At 39.5% G+C, this 16,102-nt stretch overlaps 1 long non-coding RNA gene across 1 annotated transcript in view; it reads right to left on the bottom strand.

The window, feature by feature from the left end:
• The window catches only part of LOC109300760, a 749,811-nt gene that overhangs the window by 392,184 nt on the left and 341,525 nt on the right, over nucleotides 1-16,102 (bottom strand). Inside the window, exon 3 of the long non-coding RNA XR_002098321.1 lies at nucleotides 15,816-15,882. This is a non-coding gene — a long non-coding RNA (uncharacterized LOC109300760). The remainder of the gene's footprint in view (nucleotides 1-15,815; nucleotides 15,883-16,102) is intronic.

The raw sequence follows: 16,102 nt of genomic DNA, 5'->3' as shown, positions 1-16,102 counted from the left end.
CAAGCCCCCAGAGGCTCCAACAGCCACTGCAGCAGCTGTGAGTATGGGACTTTTTAAATTTTTAAATATTTTTAGGGCCGGGATGCTGGGGCTGGGCAGGGCAGCCATTGACAAGGCTGGGAGGAATGGGCAGGGGTCAGGGGAAGGGGCCTGGTGGGGGTCCCCCATGGTTCCCTCCCCTCTCCTTCAGCCCCCCCCCCCACTCACTGGCACTAAGCCTGGGTCCAGCTCCCTGTGGCGGTGAGCAGGGACTGCCTGAAGCTCTCTGAATCTTTTTTGAATTGATTCAGAGGTTTTGAATCCATTCAGAGCTTTTAATTGGTCTCCCGATTCAATCTGGATTCAGAGATTCAGCTGCCGAATCGGGCCAAATCTCCTTCGAATCGAATCAGCAACCGAAGCTTTGCACAGCCCTAACAATTAACCCTCTTGTGTACCCTGGTCTTTCTCCACAGAACCCTATACAGTGAGGGCAATGACATAGCATGGGATGCCCGCTGCAGGAGTAATGAGGGGTTGCCACTGGGCCTGGTCCTTAGGGGGACAGAAAAGACAGACTGAAGAAGCTTTCTTGCATCACTATACCACACTGTAATGGTGTCAAAAGGGCCAGGAACAACTTGATTTCCAACTGATACATGTTATAAAGCACAGATTTAAATCATAATTATTTCTTAGGGACAAAAAAGGAGAAGTCAGAACTTTCAGGTTAAGTGATTTGAAACAAACAGATTCTCCTTTATGTAACTCGAGGACTCATTTTTGTATTATTCAGGATCTTTCAGAGGGCCACATAGGGTCTGATCTGCCATTTGCACATTGATTAATATGCCTTACTCCATAAACAATTTCACCGATGCACCATAGTCTATGGAGGATATAATAATACAAACAGAATAGAGACTATAATGTGGAATAACCAGTTCCATTTCCAATATAGGTACTGCTGGGCAAACCAGACTAATGCCTAATTCATTTTTTAAGCGTGTGTATAACTTTAGGCTGCCCCACTGAAGTCTATGGAACCATAAATTTACTAGCATGTGTGTGTGTTCAAGCATGTGTTGAACTGAGATCTAAGTACATTAGTTTATATGTTTGTAAAATGATATAGAGATGCTGTAAAGTTATTAATATTCATATAACATTTGGAGATCCTCAGAGGAAAGTATTAATGTTATAATTAATTTTACTCTTGATTGTATTTTTAAAATGTTTTTCTAGCTTATCCTTCCAAATTAAATTACATTCTAAACTTGAAAAAGAAATGCAATTTATGTATGTGAAATTTAAGCAGAGGTCAATTTAAGGAAAATCTTCCTCCAAATTATTATCAGGATCTTTTTTCACAAACATATTGACTTACTGCCTGATACCAGAAACATACAGACATAAGCTGAAGAACTAACAGCTCTAAATTGAATGCTTAAAAATGGAAAAAGAATATTTTACATATGGAGGAGCTTATAATCATTATTCCTAAATCTAAGGTTTGTTTAAAAAATGTCTCAGCCTTCTAATACAAAACCTTTTATTGGAGTTGTGATTACACTGTTACATTATTGACAGACTTCTAGATTAGTGTAATGCCTTTTTGTTTTTTTCTTTAACTCATCCTCACACAAGACAAACTTTCAAACACTATTGAATTAATTATTAACAAAATAAAAACGACCGACAGGTAAACCAATCTCCAGAACCCCTTTGCTTAATATGTCTCCATTTATGCTTTCTTTTAATAAAATGCCTAATATATATTTTTTCCTCTAAACATAATTAAAACACTTCTAACCTTTCACTGTAATACACCATAAACTCCATTCTCTGCATCGATTAATTAGCATTTTTAATTAGCCAGACTAATAATATATTGTATCTTTTAAGCAATTTTAGAAGCAAATTCTATACAGCTTTGAGTTTTTTAAATGCCTCTTATTGAATTGTTTCATTATTAACCTTAAAACCTTTAAAACTTCAGATTAGAGTTTGTGAATTCCAGACTTCTGTTGATAAAATTGGATTCCCCAAAGTCTGACCTGTGGCAAAAGCTTTGTTTTGTTTTTACCAGCTGCAGCAGTCTTCCACGTAAATGAAACACATAACAGGCAACGAATAACTACCTAGATATTGCAAAAAATATTGTCACAACAACACTTGCATGCTACAAAACAGATTTGTTGAGGACAGTGGAAGTTTCTCAAAAAGAAAAATTGTCTTTTCCTTACATTCTTCATTAGCTAAGCAACTGACAAAGGCCACAGTATGTTAATGTATCAAACGTAGCTACGTTAATCTCTAGCATGAGATCTGCACAAACCTGGGGGTCATTTCTTTTTGCTGAAATAAAGCCTTAGGGGCATTCTAAATAGGTTTCCAAATCCTTGCAAAAGAATCAGAATTCAGAAAGGATCAGATTTGCTTTCTTTGCAAAGCCTGAGAAACCTGTTTGGGGCAAAGTTTAAAGGCAAGGCTGTGTAGACACACTGTGCGTGGGAAAAAATGGTTTCTATGCTGGCTCAGGAAGGCTGGTCGGTTTAGCAAGAAAGCGACAGGAGATTTCTTACACACCAGCATGCATCTGGTATCTTTAATGTTCTGTGCCATTGGTGAACCATACAACAGGTCCATGTCCTAGTCTGAGCCTAGGTGAAGGTTGATTTCATCTAGCACCATCTACCTGTGTACAGCATGAAAGCTAGTATTTATACAGGTGGAGTGAACTTCACAGAAGAAAAAAGCAGCACATACCCATATCTCATCACAGACAGCCATCACACCACATGATATCTCCATTCTAAATTCGGTAAAACCTTCATCTAATAACTGCTTGCCATTGTCATGGGGAAAACCCTGCGCCCCCGTTATAAAATCAGGGTGAGTTTGAGTAGTTCTATTAAAGTGAGTTCCAGGACCCCTCTAAGGGCCTTGTTACATGTTACACTATTAGCTGCACACATTTCATAGATTTTATAGATTTAATAGATTTTCAGGGTCGGAAGAGACCTCAGCAGACCCCCTGCCCTGCGGATCATGGTTAGAGCTAACTAGCGTTTGGAGTAGTTGTACTTCCAGCCAGCAAGGGCCTGGAGGACTGAAAAGTAAGAATCCCACACCCCCCATCCCTCTTCTGGACTTCTCCACTACTCATACTCCCTGGGGCTCCTCTAGTTCCCTCCCCACACGTGGGGGTTCCCCCTTCCCGTTCTTCCTCTGCTTACTGGTGGCTGCCTGCACGGTTTGCCCCAGGGGAGCAGGCAGGGAAGAGATAAACTTCAGCAGCACTTGCCACTCAAGTGACAAGAGCTTCAGCAGGTAAGACGCCCTGCCTCCCCTCCTCTGCTCTCCACTCCAGGTGCTGAAAAAGTTTGCAACCCCTCTGGGAAAGACCTTGCTTCTCAATGGCAGTTCCCGTAGGAGAGCAGCACAGACATGACTGAACTGTCAAGCTAGTGTGTTGACATGCAAATTCCAGTAGCAAATGGCGCACAAACTAATTATTTGGTTAGCATCACCTAGGGATGCCTTTGACTTCTCAACCCAAATGATCAGGGACCCCCAATGTTCCCAATTGACTCGCTTTACATCTGGGTCAACTGGGAACAGCAGTTCATGCAAGCCTAGAGAGAGACTCATGGCTTGTATTTATAGGAAGCTTCTTTAACTGCTGTGCCAGCAGCCCCCTCTGCTAAGAGAATGAAGTCAAATAGAAAAATGTTCTTACCTCTGTGGGGGAAGATTTCCATCACCCTTTTGGATTAAGTAGAAACAGATCTCACCATGGGAATGGAACCAAGGTTAGTTATGATTCATTAGTGCTAGACACAAAACAGGTTAAAAAACAAGTGGCAAAAGGATAGTTAGATGTGGAAAGATATCAAACTAAAAAGGGGTTATAGTTGGGGTAAAAACTGCTGTATCACCATTTTAAAGAAAGTCTTTTATAAAGAAACACAATGGCATGTAGGCTGATAGATATACCCCAGTGAGCTAGCACTATTCTCTTTGGATCTCTCTTTGTCTCTCTGTGTGGACACCAACCCATACATTTTAATCAGTTAATAAAGTCACTGATGAATCTGGTCCTGGGTTTATTTTTTCCCCTCCACATCTCCCACTGGCATTTTCCATTTTCAAGACTACACCAAGCATAAAGAATGATGCATGGCCGAGAGAACGTGGATGTTTTTTGCAGCTCTCAAACCTGATGCAAGCTATGTTTGTTCTTCCTCCTACCCCCATTAAGTGTCTTGTTTCTTGATAATAAGCAATGATATCTGAAATACCTGGAGGCCTTTCTTCAAGTGACATTTGTTTGAAAAATAAGAAACTGATAAATATAGAGAAAAGCACCAAACTGCTGACTACTTTGTTATGGAGCTCTGTGGCAGAAAAGGCTGATAAAACACTATGTCAGGATAAATAGTACTGCATGAAAATAAATGAGGTTGACAGTTTTTTGGAGGACTGGAATTTTAAAGTTCCCATTCCTCAGGTCTTTCCTGTGTCTCTCGTTAACCCCTTTTATGTAACTAGTAGTGAGACATCAGTTCTTTAAGGATGCATCTATGGCCAGTTCTCTACACTAAAACACAAGATGTCACTAATATGCCCACTTTCCCCCATAGCTTCTCAAGAAGGAGCTCTCTATTCTCCTAAAATGAGATGGTTATAAATACTGCAAAGCTCAGTGCTGTCATGTGTAAAGCTTGCAACGTATGGATTCCTTAACTCTATACTATCAGGCATTTTATTTCTGTTACAACAAATTAATTTCTGATGGAAACCTCAAACTTTTGTCTAATGGTATGCCTACTTCTTGTGCCTTGGCTTAAAGGTGATAACAACTCCTTGGAGTAGGTGTAATTTTTTTTACATGTTCATACAACATCTTGCCTAATGAATCTCCACCCTTATTAAATGCACCTCCGAAACAGTCACACAAGCCTTCACATAATAAATTTCCTCCTTTGTGGGGTCCTTTGGGGGCTGTTGCAAAAAGATATATGTTCATACTTGTGTGGGCAGAGTTTAAGGTGAAGAATGAAGGTTTTGGCTTCTAAGGGTGAGAGGCAGTGAAAGTGGGAGCTTCTCTGCACCACCCTGATAAATGCCAACCTTTACCTCTAGAAACAGTCTTCAGGAATAATTTGGTTCTTGAGCCCATCAAAATATTGAATTGTATATTCTGCGCGTGGTCCAAAAGAAATTTTAGAGTAAGTTACTGAAAATCTGTAAGAATATAATTAATTGCATGTGTGAAAAAGAGAGGCTAACCCCTATGGTAAGTTTATTGACTTAGTCTTTAGGATCTTTATGTTTTGCTTTTTAACATTTAACAGTGGCTAACATTGCCACTGCTGGACACATACTGATGGCACATTGATGGACAACTACCCCAGTGATGCTAAATACAGTGTTCACCATTAATTCACTTTGGACTTACGAAACTAAGCTGAAACACAGCAGTGGTTTTACCCAACTTTCTATAATTTCTAACATTTGTGCTAGGTTTGAAGATACTAAGTTTAGTACAAAAGTAGCAAAATAGTTCCCAAGAGAATGAAAATTTACTTTAATTGTGATCTAATACTCAAACCCAAAAGCTTTTCTATGTCTTGGGTATTATTTTACAGACCTATCACTGAAATAGTCAGTTTTATTATACTCAACAATTTATTTTTATTAATAAAACTGGTATAACTCTGTCATAGACTTCTCTAAACAAGATGTGTATTGCTCTAAAGACATCATATATTTGAGAATATGAAGGTGTTTGGTGCCTGATTTGAACCTAGTGTCTCATTCTCAAAAAATAAAGGACATAATTCTAAATAGTCCAATTCTGCTATTCCAGGTTAAAATATAGACATTTTTTCTACCATTTTTCTATAGTTTAGTTTATATTAGAGCCTTTACATTATGCCAACTTAGTCATTTTTTCCAAATACTGTTTGTGAGATAGTACTTCCCACACTTGAATTCAGGAAACAGCCTCCATTCTTCCTCCTCCTCAGGAATAAAAAGTGTCTCTTCCTAATTTAGAAAATTCTAATCTTCTACAATATGTTATATAATGTAAATTAAAGTAAATAAAGAACTCCTCCTACAATATTAAGATGTTATCTGTATCTGCATACATATACATGACCTCAATTGATTTAAAACTTTCTAACATGATTGCATTCATTCTGGAAAGGCTTTCTTTCTATTTGGAAAGGCTCTTACTACATATAAAACTTGCTATATTGATAGGTTTCAGCACAAAAAGGAAAAGAAAAAACATTTTCTTAAGCCTTAAGGAATAAAGGGCATAAAGTTTACTAAGTAGAATACTTTTTATGGCTCTGGAGAATGTAAGTGCTTGGGGATTCCAGTACTTATGATTTTTATGTAGAAACTTCATGCCCTGGAGTCTCTAAATGCAAAAGGATTTAAGGGCAAAATGCTTTCTATCTAGAAAGGTTCCAACAACATCAACAACAAAGGCGTTTCATAATATCAAAGGTTATCTTCCAGGAAGGTTTTGATACCGCGAGTCAGACAGCAATTCCAAACACAGATTCTGGAAACAACAAATTGCTGCAGCACACGTATAAGAAGTATTTGTCTTATTTCAAATCTAAATGATGATGAAAATTCCTTTTCAAGGAACTTAAAAAAAGAATGTGCGTCTTGCTTTTGATGCCTAGCATAACTTCCTTTTCATTCTTTCAAGTTCGCTTCTTGATCGTGCAGCGTTTCATAGTGATGCCCAACGTTTCATGTTTGGTGCTGTTGGTTTGTTTGGCATAAAAATGTAGAATGAAAATGCTGAGAAAAACACTTTGGATGTCTTTAGAGTCACTGCAAGTTGGCTCCATTGCAGACAGGGAGCTGGAGCTGAAAGGCTGAAAACCTTGGAACTCATAGGAATTGTCCTTAGTGGATCACTGAGAGCTACGGTATTCATGGACTGCATCACCTGCTTCTTCTGTAGGGCAAATTCCACCTTTACAATAGGATGATTTTGAAAAAAACCTTCAAATTCCTTTTCCTTGCTTTTACAAATTTTCCTTGAGGAGCAGACAATTTGCTCCACTGTGTAGCTAACTCTCTATTTTACCACAAACCTTTTTAAATTCTATTTTGAAGCTCTGGAGCCTGGCAAATAGGGAGTCCCTGAAAATCTTCTGTTTAAATAAAAAAGTAAGCTTCTAGCCTTCATTACTGCAAAGCTAATTGCTTCCAAGTTTGAACCCTAAAACCTTAAAACACAGATGGGTATATACAAAGAACATCACAGTTGTTACTTGGAAACCTTTTAATTAAAGTTCAGCTTCGTGATTTTTGTGGGGCAAGCCTCAGGGTCAGCAGGAACAGTAGTGCCCTCAGTTCCTTATTTGCTTTGTAAGAATCAAATGCTGCCTTCCAGGTCAAGAGAGAAGACCCTGCAGCTGCAAAAAACTTGGCCCAAGCTTGTGGAGCTGTGGGGCAGTGGGGAATACATTGCGGCTTTCTTCCCTCTTACACTCACAATTCAGAAGCCTTGGCCTTGTGGGTTCAGAAAGGGTCTAGAGAAGGCGGACACACTTAATCAATACATTTAGCATCCTCAGGCATCCTAAAAGTGCTAAGCATTGTTTTACCATTAGCAACCCTCTATTCTACGAAGGAAACATGGAATTGCAAGATGTTTTACAGTTAATTAAACTTCCAATAAAGGGCATATTACACACTATTTATCAATACCGTCTACATAGTTACACATCAAATAACTGTCTGATTTGTCCTGTACTTTGGTTACATTTCTACTCTGTGACCTGGTTTAACAACAGGCTGCTACTCCTGCACGTATGTTAAATGCTTAAATAAATAATAATAAAAAACCCATGGAAGTGCCTAGACTAAGAAAAATGAACAGGCTGACCAAAGCTAGAACTGAGTTCTTCAGGCTTTTGGTTGCTTTGTGGATTCACTTGTCGATTTTAACCTCAGTAAAAAATATCTATAGACCCAAACCCTGAAGTGTTTCTGAGGATAGTTTTGTGCTGTGTACAATACAAAGCAGTTCAGCTATTCAGCATGTACTTGATTTTTTACTCTTGTCCCAGAGCATACTTAACAACTGCAAAACAAAGAATGGAATAGCCTAAAGACTACCTTCCTGTTTCTTTCTTCAAGACTCATAAAAAATAAATTCGCTCATCGCAATGAAGTTGAGTGATGTTGCCGCATTCAGCAAGTACGTATCAATCTGTAAACATGTACTGGTAGCAATTTTTGAAGCCCCTCTGCTGAACCTGCTTCACAGATTTTACAGGAACCACAACAAAGGCTCAATTGGCAAGACAGGGGTTAAGGGAAGAAGGCAAAACAAAAGGAAGTATTTAACTTCCACAAAAGGCCATTTCAAAGTGAAAATAAAACACGAAGCATAATTGAATTGAAGTCACTAGACTATTCTCCGCATAATAGCAAGTGTTCATACAATCACTCAGGCAAATAAGTAAAATTTAATAAAAATGGATAAAGCTTCCCAACAAATTTTAAACACATTTATCTCAGTTACTGTGAATCAAACATGGGAGGTTCACAGGTCTCCAAAGCACCTCATTTCCAAAAGCTAATTACATCCCTTGCAGATAAAGGAACGTAAAGAAGACCTGGGCTCCCATCCCCTTGTTTATAATGAGTGTTCATTATGAGGGAAGAGCACATCAATGGGATTGAGCCAAATGCCATTCCCATTGCTTTCAGTGAGCAAAACTGCCCAGAGCATCAAGTGGGCACTCCATGATGTTTCAGGTACAATAAAACCAGAGGCCTAATACTATTTACTGCTGACCCCCCAGGTTTGTTCAGTAAATATCTTTATTTCCATGGCCACAAATATTAATAAGCAATTTTCCCATGGAAACTTAACAAAAAATATAAACCATGTATTCCCAAAACGCCATTCAATCTTACAACTGCTGACAAACAGATAATTAGTTAAGGCCAGCAAGAGCTTCATAAGGTGGGCTAAACAATAATGAAACCTAATTCATAAGGTTTAGATCAGTGGTTCCCAACCTTTTTTTGCTGTGACCCTCTGCTGGAAGTGGAGTGCGGCAGCAGTGGCGGCTTGGGGTGGGGGAGCTCCCAGCATGCGGTGCGGCTTGCGTTGCCCCTGCAACCCTCATTTGGGTCACGACCTGAGGTTGGGAACCGCTGATTTAGATCCTATGCTTTAGATCAGCGGCTTTCAACCTTTTTCGATTTGCAGACCCCTAAAAAATGCTGAGTGGAGATGCGGACTCCTTTGAATTGTAAGTGTGGGTATTCATATACTTTTGATTGAACATAGTCATCTTTCATGGACTATATCCGTGGACCACAAGTTGAAAACCACTGCTTTAGATGCATAGACAAAAAGGGTTAAGATAGAGAAGTTGAGGCCTAAATTTCCATGACTGGGTATTATATTTGTACAGCCAATTTGAAATGAGACCCCAGTTTTTGGAAGTGCTGAGCACATATAAATTCAGCAGATTTTAAGGGTATCTGGAAGGAATCAGCGCCTCGAATTCTGGCACTGGGGGGATATATATAAATAAATATGAAAATCCAAGTCTAAGTAACTGTCTCATGGCCAGTTAATGAGCACAACCACATCATTATACCATATTATCCCAATTAACTTACAACCAGAACATGCCATAGAAGGATGGTATGTTCTACCCTGGGGGTCTTTAAGAGGAGGTGTGATGCCTACCTAGCTGGGATCATCTGAGCCCGGTTTTTTCTCCTGCCCAGGCAGGGGGTCGGACTTGAAGATCTGCAAGGTCCCTTCCGACCCTACTTCTATCAATACTTCTATGATGCACTGATCTACTTTAAAAATATTGTAAGAATTATGTTACCACTCTTCTATTTATCCCTTTACAACAAAAAAAAATTATCAGCTATATGGTAAGACACCCCTTGTGCAGTTATACTTAAATGATCCCAACATTTCCTTTGAGACATCACACCAGGAAAGTATGACCCCAAATGGCATGAATCACTGTTTTAAAACAAATATCAGTGCACCTCCCTAGCATAATCCTATCAGAGAGCTTTGCTTTAGAATTCAGCTTTGGAGTGGAGAGAAGGCAAAGATCATTAAAGAGTGTTGCCAGCAGAATACAAGCGTGAATTATACAAGCCTCAGCCACACAAAAAGCAGACTACTGGAAATATTTGGTTGTTGCTGTAGTCCAGTATTTGCAATACAACAGATATTTTTATGCAGATTTTCTGTGATGAGGGGAGTATGTTCCAACTCTAAGGATCTCTCTAATAGCAACTTTTTGCTGCTGTTCTGCAACTTGTTTCCCCCGTTGGTAAATACACACATATTTTTAGATGAAAAAGGTTTCTTCTTTTCTGTTCAACAAATTTACCTCTTTACCTAGCATTTTACAGTGCTCATTTCCATCTTAATTTCCAAACCTTAGCATCTACCATAGTTCAAGGAGACGCTGAATCACGGACACTATGGGGCTTATAGTTCAGTAGATTCAAACTTTTTCTGCATGAATTAAAGTACTAATGAGCTGCTAAGCACAGTCAGAGTAGAAAAAAATGAAGTTGAATGATTTTGCAATTCTGTATGAGCTATGGAGCAAATCAAAAGTATTCATTTATTAATATTTTATTTAGAGGTACTACACACATAGTAAAACCAAAACCTAAAAACCATAAAAACCATACCTCCACAGGACAGCACTGGTGCAGTAAAACACAAGTACCTCCACCCCACAATGCATTTTAGGAAAATGAGCAGAAGTGAATTTTTTTGGCAGTAAAAGACCTACTTAAAGAATATCATCTCTTTCTGAAATTGTATAATGAGTGTCAAGTTAACCAGCCACATGTCAGTTTTCATTGGGACAACCCGCCCCCACAAAAACCAAGGAACAAATCTGAATAGCTAGAGATACCAACCTAGTTCTTTCCCACATACCAGAACCCAAAGCGATAGGTGACTTTGGAATTGAAATTAGCATCATGACATTTCTACACAAGTACTGACTGACATTAATATATCAGATTTTAATTTTATCTACATTTTCAGAGAATCAGCTTGAAAATATGCAAACAGGTCAAAACCTACTGAGGCTTTTACTTGACATTAGAAAGGTAGCATGTTAATTTTCCAGTTATTTCATAGGTATAGGTTCAAATTCTGTCACTGATTCATGGTGAAATAAATACTGTATTTACTCAAATCAAGATGAGGCTCCCTCCCCCTTCCTTCCCCCCCCAGCATTCAGCATGGGGTAAAAAAGCTCCTCATCTTACATTTGCATAAATGGAAACCTCATTAAATACACTGTCTATTATTAAACTACTGTCAAAATCAGCATGTGCTCAACAAAAGAAAACAACTATCAAGTTGGTTTAATGCAGCCAACACTAAGCATGACTATAAAGCATAGACCATACTAGACAAACATACTGATGGGATTTTTTTTTTTAATAATATATTTTCTGTTCCAGGTCAAATTAGCCAAATCATACAGATTGAGCAGGATTCAATTGTTCTAAAAAATTGTGATTGAGCAGGCAGAACTCATTTGTTCTAAATACCACGTTTGATGCTACAACAGTGAGCATCCTCCATCCCAGACTGTCACCCTGGGACTTCAGTTACTCCCAAATCCATTGGCAGGCCAGAGGTTTTAGGATTTGGATGCCCGCTACACTTGATCTAAGCCAATATGGGAATTTACCACAAGAATAGGTCCCTCTCAGTGCTGACTCTTTTTCAGATCATGGTCAGCTACTACACTGAACACATTTCAACTTTATCTTCACTCCCACAGCTGAACTTCACCTTTCTTTCCCACTTCCAATGTCTCACGTTTCCTCACCAGCCTTAAATCCCCGGCAAATATAATCAAAAAAGGCCCCAAACAGTCCACTCAGAATCTCTCTCTCACCCCTTCTCTCAGCCTGCCCTGTGTGATTAGTGTGGCCCTGCCTTCTCTGAGGTTGAGTCAAACCAGGTTGAGTGGGAGGCTAATTAGCACCTGGATCCTTTGTGAGGGGGAAGGGTGGTATCTGGTAGGGGTACGTGAAGCATACCCTATTCAATTCAAATTTGGATTCAGCCCGAATCAGGAACAGTGATTCAATTAATTGATTTGGATCACTATCCTTGATTTGATTCAGCCAAATCTGAAGCTGAAGATTCAATGCTGATTTGGAGAATCAGTGATTCGGACACAGACACAGATTTAAAAGTTTTTTCTACATACCTTGAGGTAGCAGGTACAGCTGGTGATTGCTGGGATACTGAAACACAGACAGCATCCCACAGGAGTGCGGGGTGGGGTGGGGTGGGCCCTCCATGTGCTCGGCAGTAAACCTGGAAGCACTTCTGGTCCACTTCTGGGTCTGCCGGGGAGTGCACTGGGTACCCCTCCTCACACCCCCCCAGTTTGGCGATTGGCCACAGGTGGATCCCGGGTGCCCATCCCAAACCTAGGAGGCAGCAGTCACTGAAATGGAGAGGGCATGGGGGGCCCTCCGATGTGCTTCCCAGTGGACTTGGAAGTGGACCAGAAATGCTTCTGGTCCACTTCAAGGTCTGCTGCTGAGCGTGCTGGTGAGCCCCCCATGCTCCTGTGGGATGCTCCATCCACCCCAGCATTGCAGCATTCACAAGCCACCTGCTGCCTACAGGTATGTAGAAAAAAGATTTAAAGCTGTGTCTATGTTCAAATCGCCGAATCTTTCTGAATCTCTCCAAATTGATTTGGAGGGTTCCAATTCAATTTGGAGAGATAAAAAGGTCCTTTGATTCAATTCAGATTTAGAGATTTGGCCACCAAATTGGGCCAAATCTCTGCCGAATCAAATCAGGGATTGAAGCTTTGCACAGCCCTAGTGTCTGGAGTACACGCACATACTGAGAAGTGCTGGGTTGTGGGGTAACCATGGCTTGAAATGCTGTTGACTCTGCTAGGGCCCAGCCTAATGAATTTATACCATCAATTGTGGGTCTTTTGGCTTTGGGTTAATATTATTCATAGTTTGTACTATGGGGGTAGGGATGAAAGGAATGGGTTCCCTGGTCTGAGAAACCAGCATTTCTGTGTGTGTGGTGCATGGGGCAAATATTGTAATGGGTCTGGGTGGCCAGCAGGCCTTTCTACAGGCATGCAGGCTGCAGGGGTGTGGATTTTGTAATGGGTTTTGTTTTTTTTCTCTGTGAAGTGATACTTAGAGTGTAGATATATATAACCATAGATAGATAGATAGATAGATAGATTTTTCCAAAAAAAAAGTTTGTATAGTTAGGCAGAAAATTACGGTTTAAAAGTGGGTGTATGGAGTATCTATGCTAAAACTTGCAGCAGTTTCAGAAAAAGGTAAAATACACCACTTCTGGATGAACAAAGTGTGTGGGTACCCGTAGTAATTTTCCTATGTGCAAATGACTACAGACATGTTTATTTCAAAATCAGGGTTTTCAAATTTGCCCCTCACTTTCATGTGCCCAGGGAGAGTAGGGTCTGACAGTAAGGAGAGGACAAGGAGGCTGCAGTGGGAAGATGTCAAGGGGCAAAGGGCAAGGGGGCTACCTGACCTCCAAGATTTATTTTCCGTGTTGTAGCAGTGGGAGGGGTACACATTCAAGGCAAACCTCCATTAATTAAATTCTATGCCTAGAAAGTTATAACAAATTTATACATTTTTTTTCATATATAGAAACTAATTATTTGGTGGTTGTCTTATATTTGAGATCATCTTATGTTCAAGTACACACGGTAGTACTGCAGAGGGCTGGTGCATCTGAAAAGTCAGGCCACTTATGTATGGCATTTAGTTTGCACTAACTTTCACGGGAGTGAGGAGGCAAACTGTTACCAGTGTCTTTGATCATGTCCTTGACTAGTACAATAGAAGAGCTGCTGATAAACCATTACACTGAGGCACAGAAAGGAGGCAGCACCTCAGAACAAGCCCTTACATTCTAGGGAAGGGTGTCAGGATTGCAGGGGAAACATGGCATTGCAATAGGACAAAGTAGGTATTGGAAAAGGCAGAAAAGGTTGTGCCAAAATATAGGCACAATTCTTCAGTGAGAAGGAACAGATAATTGACTTGGATCTTTTCGTGGGAAGGTACAGCTCCTTATTGAGTGGCCTGCAACTACACACTACAATTTGTTGCTATGTTGAAAGCATCAAGTATGCCCCTAATAGCAGAGAGACAGATTTCAGTAAAGAGCTGTGGTGTTTTGGGTAGTATGTAATCATAACCATAAATAAATCATTTGTGGCCTGGTGAAATGCTGAAATGAAGCTTGAAGGTGTCTACTTACAAACTATGTAGTTCTTTTATCACTACTAGGAAAACATTTGTGAAGTCACAAATGAAAATAACTTGTCAAAATGGAAGCAGAAGACCAGAAATAAGGATGTGACAGGATAAAAACACCTTCTGAATAATGGGAGAGGAGACTTATAATGCAGGGGAAAGGATTGTGAATGAATCCATGTATGTGACTTTGAAAGAAGCAACATAATAGTTATGTTATTGTAACAATACGAGAATGGGAGATTTAGAGAACATTAGGTTCTGATCCATGATGGAACAATGAAATCCAGCTTTAAGAATGAGGCTTAGACTTATTTATAGCTCATCAACATATTTCACTTGAACCAGGCTAAATGTGTGATAAAATGCATTCCCATGAAACTGTGCCAAAGTTGACATTTTTTAGTAAAAAAACCAAACCTTTTTAAACCCAGAAATCTCTTACCTAACTACTTCCAAAGCAAACAAACAAAACCCGTATCATCATTACACCAATGATTTCTTATTAACTAGTGGAATAGCCTATGCTGTTTGAATCTTTATACTACTAATCTTAATAAAGGCTTTTTGCAGCACTGGTACATAAGCCTAGTAAGGAGGGCTTTATTACTGATCCCAGCATGTGTAAGTTACTTTGCAAATTCCCCAAAGTAAATTCACAGTTCAGTCAAACAACAAAAAGAAACAAAAAACATCCAAAAGACTCCTAGATGGGGTTTCCAGGAGGTGCTGTTCTCTTAGACTGATAGCTGTTAATTTCAGAAAGGCATTTAGAATACTCCAGGCTGAATATTTTCTGAAAATTAATGCCTTAATAAAAAAGTGTAAAAGCAATAAACCCATGAGATTAGCAGTAGAGCATCTGCTAAGTAGTTTATTTTTTATGCCGTTATAAAGTCTGATAAAGGGGACATGCAGAGTTAGTGCGTGTGTCACCAGTTAACACACATTTATTTCTCCATGAAGAATTAAAATATTTACTATACTGTAATACGTTGCCAATATTAAATAATTCCATCAAAGCCAAAACACATAGAGTTTTGCTCATCCTCAATGAAAAGTGTAGCATTAATTTCTGGTAACTGTAAAACTAAGCCAGCCGATAAGACCTCTGCATTCAATTCTCTTCAGTTCTTTGAAGAAAATGAAAGCAGTGATTCTTCTTGGAGAAATTGTTCAAATCTAAGGACTCTGCTCTCTGGCTCACAACTCAATAAAAGCTCATTAACTCCACTTTGCTGTAACTTGGAAAATGAATGCCTTTTAAGGACACCTCACAGAGGAAGAGCTTCATAAAGTACATGCTTCTTTACAGCCAGTGAACCCAAACACCAATGCTTGGAATAATTTATTTTGCTAGATACCCATGAAATCAAAGAATATGCACAGGGATGGCTTGGTTTTTAGCTGGGTAGCTACAAACAACCTTTACATACTAGTTCAGAACATATGACAAGAATTACAAAAAGAAGGGAAAGCCTTACCGTGTCATTCCTGATCATGTGGTCAAACCAAGATGGCTCTTACGTACTCCATAGGGCTGACTCTCCACTGTAAAACATAAATATACATTTCTGAACTGGGATCAGCACTGTCTGAAGTACCACATGCAAGGCAGCACTTATACAGGTTCCATCTGTCGAGAGAAAGATTCATATAGGACAAATCCCGTTCCCTTTCAAGGCCAGGGCCTCCTTAGCATTGACTGACTTAAAGAGTCTATCCAGGGTTGCCAACTGCCTATAAATTTACAGACAGTGGGGGGGGGGGG

This window comes from Gavialis gangeticus, unplaced genomic scaffold (assembly GCF_001723915.1).
Source record: "Gavialis gangeticus isolate Ggan-Ray unplaced genomic scaffold, GavGan_comp1, whole genome shotgun sequence".
NCBI classification, from domain to species: Eukaryota; Metazoa; Chordata; order Crocodylia; family Gavialidae; genus Gavialis; species Gavialis gangeticus.
This window is presented reverse-complemented; position numbering and strand designations above follow the sequence as displayed.